The sequence below is a fragment of the Trachypithecus francoisi genome, unplaced genomic scaffold (assembly GCF_009764315.1).
Source record: "Trachypithecus francoisi isolate TF-2019V2 unplaced genomic scaffold, Tfra_2.0 Lachesis_group10, whole genome shotgun sequence".
Classification (NCBI taxonomy): Eukaryota; Metazoa; Chordata; class Mammalia; order Primates; family Cercopithecidae; genus Trachypithecus; species Trachypithecus francoisi.
This window is the reverse complement of record NW_022681455.1, coordinates 7,060,028-7,076,158: the sequence shown is the minus strand read 5'-3', so window position 1 is coordinate 7,076,158 and position 16,131 is coordinate 7,060,028. Positions and strand designations below refer to the sequence as shown.

General features: G+C 48.6%; 1 protein-coding gene across 7 annotated transcripts in view; it reads right to left on the bottom strand.

The window, feature by feature from the left end:
* RREB1 (ras responsive element binding protein 1) overlaps positions 1 to 16,131 on the bottom strand; it is a 202,728-nt gene that overhangs the window by 143,108 nt on the left and 43,489 nt on the right. For 2 of the 7 annotated variants that reach the window (XM_033216133.1, XM_033216139.1), the window contains exon 1: positions 3,921 to 4,173. The exons of 1 other annotated variant lie outside the window; for it this stretch is intronic. The gene's annotated coding sequence lies outside the window, so the exon portion shown is untranslated. Of the gene's footprint in view, positions 1 to 2,076; positions 2,266 to 3,281; positions 3,387 to 3,916; positions 4,174 to 4,212; positions 4,684 to 16,131 lie in introns of those variants that run through there. 4 more of the 7 variants (XM_033216137.1, XM_033216135.1, XM_033216134.1 and 1 more) reach the window with 4 other exon arrangements.

The window sequence follows — 16,131 nt, the reverse complement described above, 5'->3', positions numbered from 1 at the left end:
CTAAATTGCATTTCTATCTTTGAATACAAATCTGTTTGATGTGGAATAAAAGAAAGACATAACTTTATGGATTATGTAGACTTTCCAAAACAAACCAAGGAATCAGTTATTATTACTAGAAATAAGAGGGTACTATACACACAAACCCTCAGGAAGGTTCAACCTGAACACATTGACAATAATCAAGAAGTCCACCAGACAAACTGCCATCCAACACCACAAGGCTGGTCATAGAGTACTGAACTTCAATTAAAGACACTTACAAAAGAAAGAGATTATTTAAATACAGTAACAAAACCAAAACAAACTTTAACATCCCACCTTCCCAGGTCAAAGGACACAGAAGATTCAGAAATTAATTAAACCCAGTAAATAATGTAAAACAGGGAAGGATTCCCTTTCAAAAATGCTTCGGTTAATTTTAGCATCCTTCTGTTTAGCTGCTTAGCAACCCTTATCCTATGACCTTCTAAGCACCACCTACTTTTCAGAAGGATAATGAATAGAAACATCAAAAGAATTCACTTCTGTTTCCAAAGAATATATTTAACCAATATTTATAGGAGTTAAATTTGTATTAATTATGCCGTGCAAAATCCTAAAAGGGTAGCATTTTAAAACTTCATTAACTGGGACATTTCCTTAGCTGAAGGTGATAAACGATGTTAGCAAGTGAGCATAAGATAGCAAGCAAAGACTTCCAAACTGACCTCAGAAGTGGAATAACACACAGCTCAAAATTGAAGAGCAAAAACGACCTAAGGCAGCTACACTGTACAGTGCCTGGCACACAGCGGGTAACCAATAAACTGCTGTTGATCAGATGCTGGACTAATAAGTGTAGGTTTCTTTCCTTCCTTCAACATGTTGTACCTGTGTTGGATACAAATAAGGCCTTGGGAGTCTGCCTGAAGAAATTTAAAAAACCCTTCAATCAAAAGGTCGCTTGTTGGAATATGTAACTAGTTAGGAATGGATGCACCACCTGTACCAGCTCAATAAGACGCATGTTCCCCACCACATAACAAACACTTGTCTGCCATAAAAGCTTAGCGTCTGATTTTCTGATGAGAAATAAAGCAGTATCTACAAAATCCCAGAGAATGATATTTCACGTAACAGTAAGCATCAGCAGCATTTCTTAAGAGTATTACACATCCAGCAAATCCTCTTTTAAAACAAGACATTCTAAAATGCAACCAGTTTAGCAGTATTTTTAAGACAAAGACAATGCAAGTTCATTAACCTAAAATGGAGCACAAGCTAAGCAAATAACTAAATCAAAGAGTTCTTCTCTCCCTTTCTTTTGTAAAAATGGGGGAAAGGTATTTTTTTAACACATTTAAAACTTGATTAAAGTCATTCAAATGTTTAATTCATCAGTGTAACCAAAGCTCAAAGCACATCAAAGCAGGACCCATCAGCGGGTACCCAGAAAGCTCCCTCCAAAGGGCAGAGGTAAACACATACATACAGACACACGCACACACACCACCCCTAAAATTAGTGATCTGTCTTTGTATAAATTACTTGTAGAGTAGCTCGAACCCATTCCTTCAAAAGTTCTGTGGACTCTTGAAGGTAGTACAGAACACAACATTTGTTTTTCAAAGAGGTTTTAGCCAACACTTTGGCCTCTATCTAACTCAGACTTCCGGGTTGAAATATGTCTAAGAAACTATACCTGCCTACTTGAAAAAGCACCAAATCTAGAGGATGATTTTCGTGGGTGTGAAAAAACAAAACTAAACCACATTCTTTTCTTGGCAGTTCTCTTTTCCCCACTCCACTTCAATTAAACTTATTTCAGAATCAACTCGCACATATGCAGGGTCCACTACATATATAAAGGGGAAAAAAAAATCTCAAAAATAATGGGGATGCACTAGCAACTCTGCCTTTGCAGAAATCATTTCAAGTCTTCTTAAGACAGAAATTCCTCGCTATTTCCAGCAACACCATTCAACAGACAAACTTTATTCCCACTGGCTTTTAAAGAGCTAAGCTTAAATCTCAACGCTTAAGAGGGTTCAATTTACTACTAATGAAAACCCCCGGACAGGTTTTTCAACATACCAAAACATTATATTTTTTTATTCACCCTTCTGTCTGTCTCCACATCCACCACCATCACAAGCAGCAGCAGCAGGAGCATCCTCAAAAGACGAAAACCCCTCCAAAGTGCCCCGAATGTGTGCTGCTGCTGGCTCTGAAGCCGTGTAGAATTTCGTAATGGAATGTGAACTGCTCGTCCGGATCTGGGCTCACGTTCTATCTCCTAACCAGTAAGGAGCGAGAGAGGGCAAATCTGCTGAGCAAGGAGAAATACTTTCCTCCTCTTTTATAACCCATCACGGATGCACGGCGGCCGAGGGGCGCGAGCTGCACGCGGCGCCTGTCAAGCTGCCCGGGCCCGCACCCCGTGGGGTCCCCGCGTCCCCCAGCTCCCCGCCCCGCCCGGAGAGGAAGGCGGCCTCGCCGACCCGTGGGCTCGGCCGACGCGCCCCGCACTCACGCGCGGCCGCGGAGCAGGTCACATCCTCGACGCGCTCTTGGCCCGGTCCAGAAAACACGCCGCTTCCCAGGGAGGGGGTCGGCGACGGGAAGGACCTCCCCTGCTCCTTAGCAACCATTAAGGTCGCAGTTTCCTAAGAGACCGCGAGCGGGGAGGGGGCGCGGGGGGCCCGGGCCGAGGCTTGTGCGGGAAGTGGGGGGGGGCAACAGGCCCCCTCCCCCCACCCAGCTACACGCTGGGGGCCGGGATGGGAGGAGGAAGGGAAGCCCCAGAACTCGCAAAAAACTGGTCCAGCGGGCGGCGGACAAAAGTTTCCGAGCGCGCTCCACAGCTGGGCGGTGGAGCGGGCCCCGGCGGCCGGCCCCGCCTCGGATGCTCCCGGCCTCCTTCCTGTGCTCGTGACGGCGCCGAGCCCCCCACCCCCTCCCCCGCCCGCGAGGCAGGCTAACTCCACACCGAGGGCTCCCACGAAAACACGCACCCCGCCAATGGAAGGGCGAGGGAACAATACGTGCCCGCACGGCTCGGGCCCGGTCCCCTCCTCCCCTGGTCCCCCAGGGCAGTGGTCGGCGTGACCACTACCTCCAGCCGGGAACCGGCGAGGGCGCGGGGCTGCCCGCGGCCCCCTCCCGGCCGGCGCCGTCCGCCCGGGAGGATCAAAGTCCGCAGAGCAGGGCGCGGCGGATGCTCCCACCGAGCAGCCCCGAGCAGGCACCCCCGCTCGAGCACCCCGAGCAGACACCCCCAAGCCGGCACCCCCGGATACCTTACGGCGGCGGCGGGAGAGCGGGCGCCGTCATCTCCGCGCTTCCCGGCCCGAGAGGGACTCGAAAGTATGTAGGAGAAAAGTTTCCCCTCCCACATGGGGGGGAGGATGTCGAGGGAGAGAGGGCGGAAGATGGAGAGCAGCGCTGGGAAGATGTTTCTGGCCGGCAGTGCGCGCACCATCCGAGTCCCGGCGGTGCTGGTTAAAAATAAACTCGGCGGCGCGGGTCGGGCCGGATTCCTGCGCTCAGACGGCTAATATGGATGCGCATCAGGTCCTGCTGGCGGGGCGCTGCGGCGGCTCGCGCTGGGAGCTGGTTGGCAGAGCCGGCGGCTCGGGAAAGGGAAAAGAGCGGAGGAAGGGGAGGAGGAGGAGGAGGAGGAACGGCCCGGCGCGCAGCCCGAGGGGAGAGGGCTGCCCGGCTCATCCCTGGCCGCCCCGCCAGCCTGAGCGCACGCTGCGCGGCGTGGGGCGTGCGGGTCCCAGGCTGCGGGACACGCCGAGTTTCAAAAGTACAACGCGCTGTGCAGACTTCACCCTCCCCATCCCCAAAGTTCTTTAAAAGGTCGCTCCGGCTGTGCCCCAGATGTCTCGTTGCCGCCGGAGTACCGCGAGTCGGAACCCGGGGCACGTACTTACGGCCGGGCAGGACGCTTGGCTCCCAGGCATGATGCGTTGGGGACCGGTGGGCTTCAGGGAGAGACCGAGGAGAGATGCAAACTTGTTCCGGAAAAGGAATCAAAATGGCGTTTCTGGATGTGCAAAGTTCATCAACTCCGCAGTCACTTCCCCTCCTCCTCTTCTCCCACAGGGAGGGAGGTGGGCGAGGAGCTGGCGACCCCAGCGCCCCAGCCGTCGTCCCGGCCCCCGTCTCGGCCCCCCGCCCAGCTTCCTCGCCCGCACGCTCGGAGTCTCGCTCTCCCCCTCTCACCCTGATAAGTAGACACATCACGTGTTGCTCCTGCGAGTCTCCTGGGGACGTGTTACTGAGCGGCCGCGGCGGCGGCGGCGGCGCTCGGACTGGGGGGGGTGAGGGGGAGGACCGCGGTACCCGCCTGTCCCCACAGCCGCCCCCGCCCCGACTTTAGCAGGGTGACCGCAGTTGCCATCCCGGGATGGATGGAGGTGGAGTCCCCTCCCCACCCCCCACCGCAGCCCCAGGTTTGCCCTACGCCCTTCCAAGGCGCCCCGGGCCATGGGAGGGCCGGGCTGCCCGAGGGTAAGGGTCCGGGAGGCCGCGACTGAGCGCGATCCCAATCGTCCCTTTTCTCGCAGGCCACCTTCTTCGGCCACCGCGCCCCCTCCCCTGCAGCCCCTCGCCGCGGGCGGCTCCCCGCCCCCGGCTTTCCATCACTTCGCAGTTTGTTTCACTATTTTAACGGAGGCGGGGGAGACACGGTGATGCCCCGAAATTGCGAGAGAGGGGCGCCTCGGAGGCGCTGGGGTTGGGGGGATGGGGGCGTGGGGCTCGGGGTGCCTGGCCTGGCGCCGCCCCTCTGGGTCTCCGAGGCATCTGGGAGGTGGAGCCCCGCCCGAATCGTTTCCTTTCCACGCGGTCCTCGCTCTGCATCCAGGTGGGGCGAGTGGATGATGGGGCAGAAGATTAAGGAGCAGGCGCTTCACCCCGCCCCTAGCTTCAAGCTGTTTCTCTCCGGGGCCATCCTTCTTACTCGGCCTGCCGCCCTGAGCGTGCTCGCCGTCTAACAAACTCAACTCCGACTCGACTTTGGTCCCCTTCCCTTACCCACACCCCACAAAGGATGCTTCAGCGGGGAACTGCGTGGCCGCCAGGGGCTGAGGACGGCTCCTGCCGCTACTGTGTCCCCACCCCGCGATGGAATGGCTGATGCTGTGTCATCCACGTCGCCCTCCAAGGCTTCAGAGAAGCCACACGCAGTATCTCTTTCTCTCAGAGGGCTCCTGTTTCAACTCTGAAAAGCAGGGGCCCTTCTCCGAGCCGCTCTCCATCTTTCCAGCTCCTGCCACCACGCTTCGCACTGCCTGCCTTGCCCCAAGTTATCACGGAGCCCAGAGAAACCAGGCCTGGGCTGTGCTTCCTCCATAAAGCAGCTGACATGTTTCCAACTGTTAATACTTCTGCTACCGAGGTCCTGAAAGGGGTCTGTTCTCGGCCTTTGGAAACATCTTCAGAAAGATAAGAATGATTGTGGTTGTTGAAAATAAACACCCCCCCGCCCCCCTAGTTCTAAAGAAGAATGTCCAAAGAATACTACAGTTAGAATTAAGCGTTTGGGTGTCGTTAGGCAAGATGATGTTATGCAGGCAGAAAGCTGGCTACTTTCTATTTACTATGACCTTTGACCCTGGCTCCACCACACCAGCTCCTCTGAGAAGGCTTGAACACCATGGAGAGTTGTAAGCCCAACTGTGGGCCTTTAATTTGAGTCCTTCCATTGACCTCTAGCTTTCAGGGCTGCAGACAGAAGTGTCTGACTCGATATGGGTCCTGGCCAGAACAGAACTCTTTAGAACCAAGGAAAAGCAGCTGGACCATTAGGTCTGATATGAGATAAGTAGGCTAACCCACTGCCCAAAAAGGTGATTCAGCTGGCTGTTTCTCTGACTTTCATCAAAATTAAGTTTTCGGAACCTGTTATGTTTCCCAAGGTCTACTGTTTACTGAGGAAAACTCCATCCAGAGAAATTTTAGCAATTGCATTTTTCTGAGCCTCCCCGAACCCCACCACCCCAAAATGTATTATCGAATGCTTTTTTGAAGACAGGCCAGTCGTGGAGGACATGGGCATGTCTCTAGACAGGAATAATAGTTCACATAGCCATCATAGAATAGGTGTCTTGTGTTTCTAAGTTGTAATGTGTTCCAATGAGGGCGAAGGAAGGGCCCTGTGGGGAATGCTACTTTATTTACTCACTTTGCCTCTGATTCAGGAGCTAGCCTTTCCTGTTCTCCCCATTCAGGGATAAGTTTTGAATATGAAAAATATAAAAATTGGAATTTTATGCATAATTTAGCAAATCTCCAATGCTATATGAATTTTCATGACAAATTGCCACCTGTATAATGCCATCTAGAAAATACTGGCAACAAAAAAGATTGAAAACAGTTTTACTACAATTTTTTTTTTAATTTTTTTTTTTTGAGACAGAGCGTCACTCTGTTGCCGGGGCTGGAGTGCGGGGGTGGGATCACGACTCACTGCAGCTTTGAATTCCTGGCCTCAAGTGATCCTCCACCCTTAGCCTCCCAAGTAGCTGGGACTACAGTGCATGTCACCACACCTAGTTAATTTTAAAAGTTTTAGTAGAGAGGAGGTCTTGCTATGTTGCCCAGGCTGGTCTCAGGCTCTAGGGCTCAAGTTATTCTCCCACCTCAGCCTCCCAAATTGCTGGGATTATAAGTGTAAGCCATTGTGCCCAGCCTATTACAAGTTATACTTTAAAAATTGGAGTATCATGCTGGGCCCTGTGTTTCTCATTTCTAGCTAATTAATAAACATGGCCATCAAACCACCTGTTCAAGAGTCATGCTCTCTAAACCATTATGAGATGCCACTTCACACCCACTAGGATGTTTATAATAAAAAAAAACAGACAATAAGTGTTGAAGAAAGTATGGAGAAACTGAAACCTTCATACATTGCTGGTGAGGATGTACAATGATGCAGCCACTTTGAAAAATAGCTTGGTAGTTCCTCGAAATGTTAAACATAGAGTTGCCATATGACCCAGCAATTCTGCTCTTAGGTACATAAACAAGAAATGAAAACATATGTCCACACAAAAACTTGTACTCAAATATTCATAGCAGCACTATTCATAATAGCCAAAAAGTGGAAACAACTCAAATATTCATCAGTTGGTGGATGGATAAACAAAATGTGATCTAGCCATATATAGACTGTTATTCCACCATCAAAAGTAATAAAGTACTGATGTACAATACAACATGGATGAATCTTGAAAACATTATTCTAAATGAAAGAAGTCAGATCCAAAAGGACAAATAATGGATGATTCCGTTTATATGAAATGTTCAGAATAGGCAAATTGATAGAGATAGAAAGTAGATTAATGGTTGCCTAGAACTGAGGGCTAGGGAGAAGTGAGGATTGACTGCTAACATGTGAGGTTTCTTTTTGGGATGCTAAAAATGTAGTAGGCCAGACTACCCCTCTCCCCACTCCTCCCCCCTCCCTCCTCTTTCCACCTCTCCTCTTCCCCTTTCCCCTCTCCCACTCTCTCACTCCCTCTCACTCTGCCATATAAGAAGTATCTTGCTTCCCTTTCACAAAACAACAACAACAACTAGTGTACACCAGGCAAGGTGGCTCCTGCCTGTAATCCCAGCACTTTGGGAGGTCAAGGCAGAGGATCGTTTGAGTCCAGGGATTTGAGACCAGCCTGGCCAACATGGTGAAACCCCATCTCTACTAAAAATAGAAAAAATTAGCCTGGTGTGGTGGCAGGTGCCTGTAATCCCAGCTACTTGGGAGCCTGAGGCAGGAGAATCGCTTGAACCCAGGAGGCGGAGGTTGCAGTGAGCTGAGATGGCGCCATTGCACTCCAGCGAGACTCCAAAACACAAAAAACAAAAAACAAACAAACAAACAAAAACCATCCTGGCCAACACGGTGAAACCTCGTCTCTACTAAAATACAAAAAAAAATTAGCCGGGCATAGTGGTGCGTGCCTGTAGTCCCAGCTACTCGGGAGGGTGAGGCAGGGGAATCCCTTGAACCCAGGAGGCGGAGGTGGAGACAGCAGTGAACCAGGATGGCGCCACTGCACTCCATCCTGGCGACAGAGCAAGACACTGTCTCAAGGGAAAAAAAAAAAAAATTTAAAACTTAGCCAGACATGGTGGCACATGCTTATAGTCCCAGCTACTTGGGAGTCTGAGGCAGGAGAATCACTTGAGCCTGGTAGGTCAAGGGTGCAGAGAGCTATGCTTGTGCCACTGCATTCCAGACTGGGTGACAGAGTGAGACCCTGCCTCAAAAAAATTAAAATTAATTAAAATTAAAATGTTTTAAAATTGATTGTGGTTAGGGTGCACAACTCTAAAATATACTAAAATTCTATTGAATTGTACATTTTAAATGGGTGAATTCTATGGTATGTGAGTTATATCCCAATAAAGCTGAGCTGTATAGACATATATGGAATTGTGCTAGGTTCTGTAGTGGAGAACTGATACAAAAATGGGTAATTTATAATCTGTGCCTTAAAAGAGCTTGCAATCTAATCTCTGCATCCTCATGAAATGCAAAACAACATATAATAAAAAAAATCAAATACATACAAAATTCAGTTCAGAGCAAAGATCACTTTTTTTGAGACATAGTCTAACATGTAATAACAAAAAAATTAAATACATACAAAATCTAGGAGTTCAGAGCAAAGAGATCACTTCTTTCTTTCTTTCTTTCTTTTTTTTTTGAGACAGAGTCTCGCTCTGTTGCCCAGGCTAGAGTACAATGGCGAGATCTCGGCTCACTGCAACCTCTGCCTTCTGGGTTCAAGCTATTCTACCGCCTCAGCCTCCTGCGTAGCTTGGATTACAGGTGCCCATCATCATGCCCAGCTAAGTTTTATATTTTTGTAGAGATGGGGTTTCACCATGTTGGCCAGGCTGACCTTTTTTGTTGTTGTTGTTGTTTGTTTTTTTTGTTTTGCTCTTTTTACCCAGGCTGGAGTGCAATGGTGTGATCTCGGCTCACCGCAACCTCTACCTTTCGGGTTCAATCGATTCTCCTGTCTCAGCCTTCTGAGTAGCTGGGATTACAGGCATGCGCCACCATGCCCAGCTAATTTTGTATTTTTATTAGAGACGGGGTTTCTCCATGTTGGTCAGGCTGGGTCTTGAACTCCTGCCCACCTCAGCTTCCCAAAGTGCTGGGATTACAGTTGTGAGCCACCGTGCCCAGCCAAGATCAATTCTAAGAAGAGTGATCAGGGAAAGCTTCATGGAAGAGAAAGTAATGGATTTGGGCCCTGGAGAATGACTAGAAATTCAGTAGATGAAGAAGATGAAGATTGGGAATTAAAAACAGCAGCAGATGCAAGAGCACAGTTGTAACAAATTACGGGTCCCACTCAGAGACCAGTAAGGATTATAGCTTGGCTGAATATAACATTTACAGGAATGTACTATAGGTGATGAGACTAAAAGATAAATAAGCTGAGCCTGTCCCACGAAGAATTCTGAATATTGGCCATGGAAAAGCTTGGGTACCAAGGAGGGCCTGAACTAGGGTGAAGGTAGAGGAGGTCAAGAAGCACTTCAGAGGAAGAACTCACAGAGAAGCAACCGGTAGACCTGTGATGGAGAGGGAACAAGGGATTGGGGCTGAGGTGCAGAAGTCAGGGCCAAGATGGTGTCTGGGTCTTAGCTAGGTGGGTGACAGAAGAACAAACATGAGAAAGTCAGGGAGAAGGGGAGCCCATTTGAGGTGGAAGGTGACAGAGTAGGTGATATTGAGCCTGGAGGTAGAAATAAATGGAAAACAGAGCTAAGCTGTGGAAGAGGATCATGAAGAAAAAAGGTGTGGATGCTGGAGAAGGCCACTTGGATGAGGTCTCACAGCTGTGTAGGTGTCCCCAGGCAGAGAGTAGGGGGTAGGGCACTCCAGCCAGAGTGGGCAGGGAGCTGCAAGCACAAGGGCACAGAGGCGTAAAACAAGGTCAGTTTCCTGAACTGCAAATACCACCCTCTGGAGCTGGAGCAGCGGAGGGAGGAGGGGAGGCAGCCAGAGATGGGGCTGCAGGAGTAGCCAGTGGGCCAGATCGCCAAGAGCGCTATGCACAGCGGACTTGGACGTTATCCAGCGGTGAGGCCGTGAAAGGGCTCATGGAGGAGGGCACCGTGGAGGATGGTCTGGAGGATGGCAGGATGAGGCAGGAGGGGGAGTTAGGAATTAATAGAAGAATTTAGTTAAGCAAGAATAAGGACCTAGGGAGGCACTGGCTGTAGGGGTGGAGGAGGCACTGGCTGTAGGGGTGGAGAGGAATGGATTCATCTGGGATATAACTAGGCCATAGAATCAACAGAACTTGACCAACTGAATTATGAGAGAAAAGGAAACAATCCGTCTGGAGCACTGACCAAGGTGTGTGATAACAAAAGAGGTGAAGCTGCCGCAGCAGTGAGCGTGACCCATGGCGGTGCAGGAAGGACCAGAGACAGGAGATGTCAAGGGGACAGGTCTGCAAGGCTTGGTGCCCGTTGGTTGTGGAGTGAGAAGTCGTGGGGTTAAGAAGGCCGATTCTCTGCGCTCGGCCTTGGATAAATGGATGGAGGGTGGGTCCATTCTCCAGTGGCATGAGTCGTGGAGGAGGGTGCAAGTTGTGGGATTGGAGAGGAGGGGAACTCAGGAGGGGGCCTAAAGACACATCTAGGTAAAGAGACTATGGACAATGAAAGGCTAGGGCAGGACCCAAGGAAATGCTTGCAATTCAGTGGAAAAAGAAGAGGGAGTGATAAGAGCGCCTTCTCTTTTGCCTCTAACGAAGCAGAACAGCTAAGGGAAAAGGCGGCCCACAGTGTGAACCAGAGATCACACAGAATGTGGGATAATAGACATTGGAGACTTGGAGGGGTGAGAGGGTAGCAGGGGGAAGAGATGAGAAGGTACTTAATGGTACAATGTATATCATGCGGGTGATGGTTACACTAAAAGGCCACACTTCACCACTGTGCAATATATCCATGTACCAAAACTGCACCTCTACCCCTTAAATGCATGCAAAAAGCAAACAAAGAGAAACCAAGGCAAGTGGCAGAAACAAAGGCTGAGAGCTGAGAAAGTGAGTTCATGTGAGTATGGCAGGCAGGGGCCAGAAAGCAAGGGGTTAAACAGTGAGTAGATGAAGAGGAAGTGAAGGCCCTGTGCTCTGGCATAAACTTAGGTGAGAAAGGAAGGGAAAGAAAGAAAAATAACAATAGCAGCGACCATTAGCAGTTAGCATTTATTGAAGGACTGACTCTGCCCAGGCCCTGCTCCAGGGCCATCTCTTATAGTCTGGCTCTGTGCCCTCCACCCTCACTCAGGTGGGTGCCATTACCATCCCCATTTTGCAGCTGATGAAACTGAAGCAGAGAGGTTCCTCAACTGCCCAACATCTCCCAGCTGGGAAGGGGTAGCACTGAGATGCAAACCAGGCAGTCTGACCCTGAAGCCCACACTTTTTTATTGTTGCTGTCATGGTTGCTGTTGTTAGCCTATTAAGAATCAAATAGTTTACTAATTTAAAAAATACCTACCACAAAAATTAGCTGGGCATGGTGGCATGTGTCTGTAATCCCAGCGACTCAGAAGGCTGAGGCAGGAGAATTGCTTGAACCTGGGAGGCGGAGGTTGCAGTGGGCCAAGATTGCGCCATTGCACTCCAACCTGGGCGACAGAGCAGGACTCTATCTCAAAAAAAAAAACCCTACGTAACTGTCTTGACTAATCTAAATGAAACCCTCTTGATTGCAGTTTTGCAGAAGGGCCGTTGTCTGTGCAGTTGTTTTATAAGGGTTTAATTAGAAGGCTAAGTGAGTGCACATTTTTAAGTATTGCTAATTTGGTTTATAATCACCCCTCCCTCACATGAACATAAGGTACAAATCTCTTTCTGTTCTCCAAGTATTACGTTCCATATGTGCAGAATAAATTCTGAAGCTGTTGCTGGGTATTTTGTAGATTCCAACATGCCTAGCATAGCAAGGCTAAAGATGAACTAGCACAGTAGGGTCCACATTTTCAGTGTCTACACCAGTGGTTCTCAACCAGGTGATTCTGACCTCTAGGGTATGTTTGGCAATGTCTGGAGACATTTTTTGGCTGTCATAAGCTAGGGGAAATGTGCAAATGGCATTTAGTGAGTAGAGGCCAGAGATGCTGCTTAACATACTACACTGCACAGGGAAAGCCCTCCACAGCAAATAATTATCTGGTCGCAAAGGTTAATAGTGTCGGGGTTGAGAAGCCCTGCTCCACAGTGCCTTGGAAATGATCTCTAGGAGCTGGGTGTGGTGTGGTGCACACCTATAATCCCAGCTGCTTAGGAAGCTGAAGCAGAAGGATCTCTGAGCCCAGGAGTTTAAGACCAGCCTGGGCAGCAACATAGCAAGACCCCATCTCTTAAAAAAATATTAATTAAAAAAATTATCCCTGTATGTATCAGAATGTGGAGAAGGGGTTTTGGAAGGGTGAAACCACCCAGACAATTTATGTCAACAGGAAAGGAATGCAGAACCAGAGAGGGAGCATATAGAGATGTATGAAACAACGTTGGAAGGGAGGTGAGAGAGTATGGCACAGGAGGAAAGGCAGAGATCAACCTAAGAAGGAAAAGAGATACTTCATCCTCCAAAATGAGAGAGAAGGGGGAAAGAATAGCAGGAACACACTGAGAAATATTAGTGGGAACAGGCAAGTTGTGGGAGCTGGTATCTGCTGGCCTTGACTGTGTAAGGCAGCATTGAGGAGAGTAGGGGTGGGGCCCAGGGCTGAGGGTAAGGAGAGAAGAAGGCAGGCACTGGCAGTGGAAGACCAGCTGTTTCAGCTTCCTTTCAATGCTATGGGCACCCCAGAGGGGAGGAAACTTACAGTGGGAATGATGACTGGCAGCTGGAAATTCAGATAGCAAGGCAGACACAAAAGTGTCCAGAAGAGCCACAGAAGATGTCCAGAGGTTTCTGGATGTGATTGGGTGCCAAAGTGGGCATGCCCAAGTCCAAATGGAGCCAGGAGGATAAGGCGGGGAGGGGCTGAGACCTTGAGAACAGGGAGTAGTCAAGGGGCCTGAAGATGTGGAAGGAGGCAGACTTAGTGGCTGGAGGGGTGGCAAGGGGGTGAAGCTGGTGCAGGGAAAGCAGGAGGGGTGAGTGTGGGAGACACAGGGTCAGAGCCCTTGAGGGGCAGACCCCAATGACTCTAAGATGGAGCAGAAATCCCAATCACTGGGCTCAGGAGGTAGCACAGATATGAAGCCAGAATAGACTCGGTCCTTGACAGAGATGGTCCTGTCTCTGAAAATGAGGAAGGGGAGGGAGTGAGAGGAAAAGTATGGAGCAGCCACTTAGGCTTTTGTGAAGGAAGTGTGTCTTAGAGATCAGAAGAGGGGAAGAGGCAGGTAGTCAACAGATGACCCCAGCTTTACCGTAGGTGTGATGGGCTGAAGTGTCCCCCAAAACCTGTATGTTGAACTTCTAAACCCCAGGACCTCAGAAAGTGACTGTATTTAGTGAGAGGGCCTTGACTGATTGATTGATTGATCAAGACAGAGTCTTGCTCCGTCACCCAGACCAGAGTGCAGTGGTGTGATCTCGGCTCACTGCAACCTTCACCTCCCGGGTTCAAGTGATTCTCCTGCCTCAGCCTCCTGAGTAGCTGGGATTACAGGTGCCCACCACCATGCCCAGCTAGGGTTTCACCATATTGGACAGGCTGGTCTCAAACACCTGACTTCAGGTGATCCACCTGCCTCGGCCTTCCAAAGTGCTGGGATTACAGGTGTGAGCCACTGCACCTGGCCAAGAAAGGGCTTGTAAAGAGGGGATTAAGGTAAAATGAAGTCTTTAGGGTGAGCCCTGATCCAATGTGACTGGTCTCCTTATCAGAAGAGGAGATGAGGACACAGATACAAAAATAAGTGACGGCCAGGAACAGTGGCTTATGCCTGTAATCACAACACTTTGGGAGGCCGAGGGGAGCGGATCACGAGGTCAGGAGATCGAGACCATCCTGGCTAACACGGTGAAACCCTGTCTCTACTAAAAATACAAAAAATTAGCCGGGTGTGGCAGTGTGTGTCTGTAATCCCAGCTAATCGGGAGGCTGAGGCAGAAGAATCGCTTGAACCCGGGAGGCGGAGGTTGTAGCGAGCCAAGATCATGCCACTGCACTCCAGCCCAGGTGACAGTGCGAGACTCCATCTCAAAAAATAAATAAATAAATAAAACAAGGGAACACCACATGAGGGCACAGAAGACAACCATCTGCAAGCCAAAAAGAGAGGCCTCAGGAGATGGACAACCCTATCCACACCTTGATTTTGGACTTCCAGCCCCCAGAACTGTGAAGTAATAAAATCTCAGCTGTTTGGCCAGGCAAGATGTATATATAGTATACATACTATTGTGTATATACTTTTTTTATAGTATATATAGTATACAAAGTATTGTAAGGCTGGGCATGGCGGCTCATGCCTGTAATCTTAGTACTTTGGGAGGCCGATGCGGGTGGATCATGAGGTCAAGAGATCGAGACCATCCTGGCCAACATGGTGAAACCCTGTCTCTACTAAAAATACAAAAATTAGTTGGGTGCGATGGCACGCACCTGTAGTCCCAGCTACTCGGGAGGCTGAGGCAGGAGAATCACTTGAGCCGGAAGGCAAAAGTTGCAGCGAGCAGAGATCACACCACTGCACTCCAGCCTGGTGACAGAGTGAGACTCCATCTCAAAAACAAAAAACAAAAAAAACAAAGTATTGTATATATACTTTTTCAGTGCATGTATATAATATGTATATATACTGTGTACATAATATGTATATATACTATGTACATAATTGTATATATACTATGTACATATGCATACAAATACATACAGCTTGTATATACATATAGATGTATTACAGTGTATGTATAATACATATATATAAAATATGTATGCATGTGAAAGATACATGTAACATGCACATACATATATGTATGTATACATGTGTAATGTATACATATGTATATATATATGTACATATATATGCAAAATGTACTTGTGCATATGTATTTTTTGCAGAGATGGGGTTCCACTCTGTCACACAGGCTGTAGTGCAGTAGCCTGATCATAGCGAACTACAGTCTCAAACTCCTGGACTCAAGTGATCCTCCTGCCTCAGTCTCCCAAGTAGCTAGGAATACAGACATGCACCACTACACCTGGCTAATTTTTAAATTTTTTATAGAGAGGGGGTCCCGCTACGTTGCCCAGGCTGATCTCAAACTCCTAGCCTCAAGTGATCCTCCCACCTTGGCCTCCCAAAGTGCTTGGATTACATGTGTGAACCACTGCACCAGCCCTTCATATTATGTATTTTTAAATTAGATGTTTTGTTCTCACTTATAAGCGGAAGCTAAATAATGTGTATACGCAAACCTAAAGTGTGGAGTAATAGATACTGGAGACCCAGAAGGGTGGGAGGGGAATGAGGAATGAGAAATTCCTTAATGGATACAATGTACACTATTTGGGCAATGGTTACACTAAAAGCCCAGAGTTCACCACCATGCAATATATCCATATATCAAAACTGCCCTTGTATGTACCCCCTACATTTATACAAAGGAAAAAAAAAAGGGAAGAAAAAGAAAATGAGGTGCTTAATAGTCATATTTTGCAATCAAATACATGTACTTTAAGCCAATAAAAGTGTTAAGGTTACATCAAATTGCCTTTTTTTTTTTTTTTTTTTTTGAGACCAAGTTTCACTCTGTTGCCCAGGCTGGAGTGCAGTGGCATGATCTCAGCTCACTGCAACCTCCGCCTCCTGAGTTCAAGCAATTCTCATACCCCAGCCTCTGGATTACAGGTGTGAGCCACCAAGCCCAGCCAGCTTTTTTTTTTTTTTTTTTTTTTTTAATAAAGAGAGTAGCACTACATCAAGGCCTGCCTGTTGGCTTGCCTGCCTGCCTGCCTTCCTTCCTTCCTTCTTCCTTCCTTCCTTCCTTCCTCCCTCCCTTCCTCCCTCCCTTCCTTCTTTCCTTTTTTCTTTCTTCCCTCCTTTTTTTTTTTTTTGAGATAGAATCTCGCTTTGTCACCCAACTTGGAAGGCAGTGGCTTGATCTCAGCTCACTATAGCCTCTGCCTCCCAGATTCAA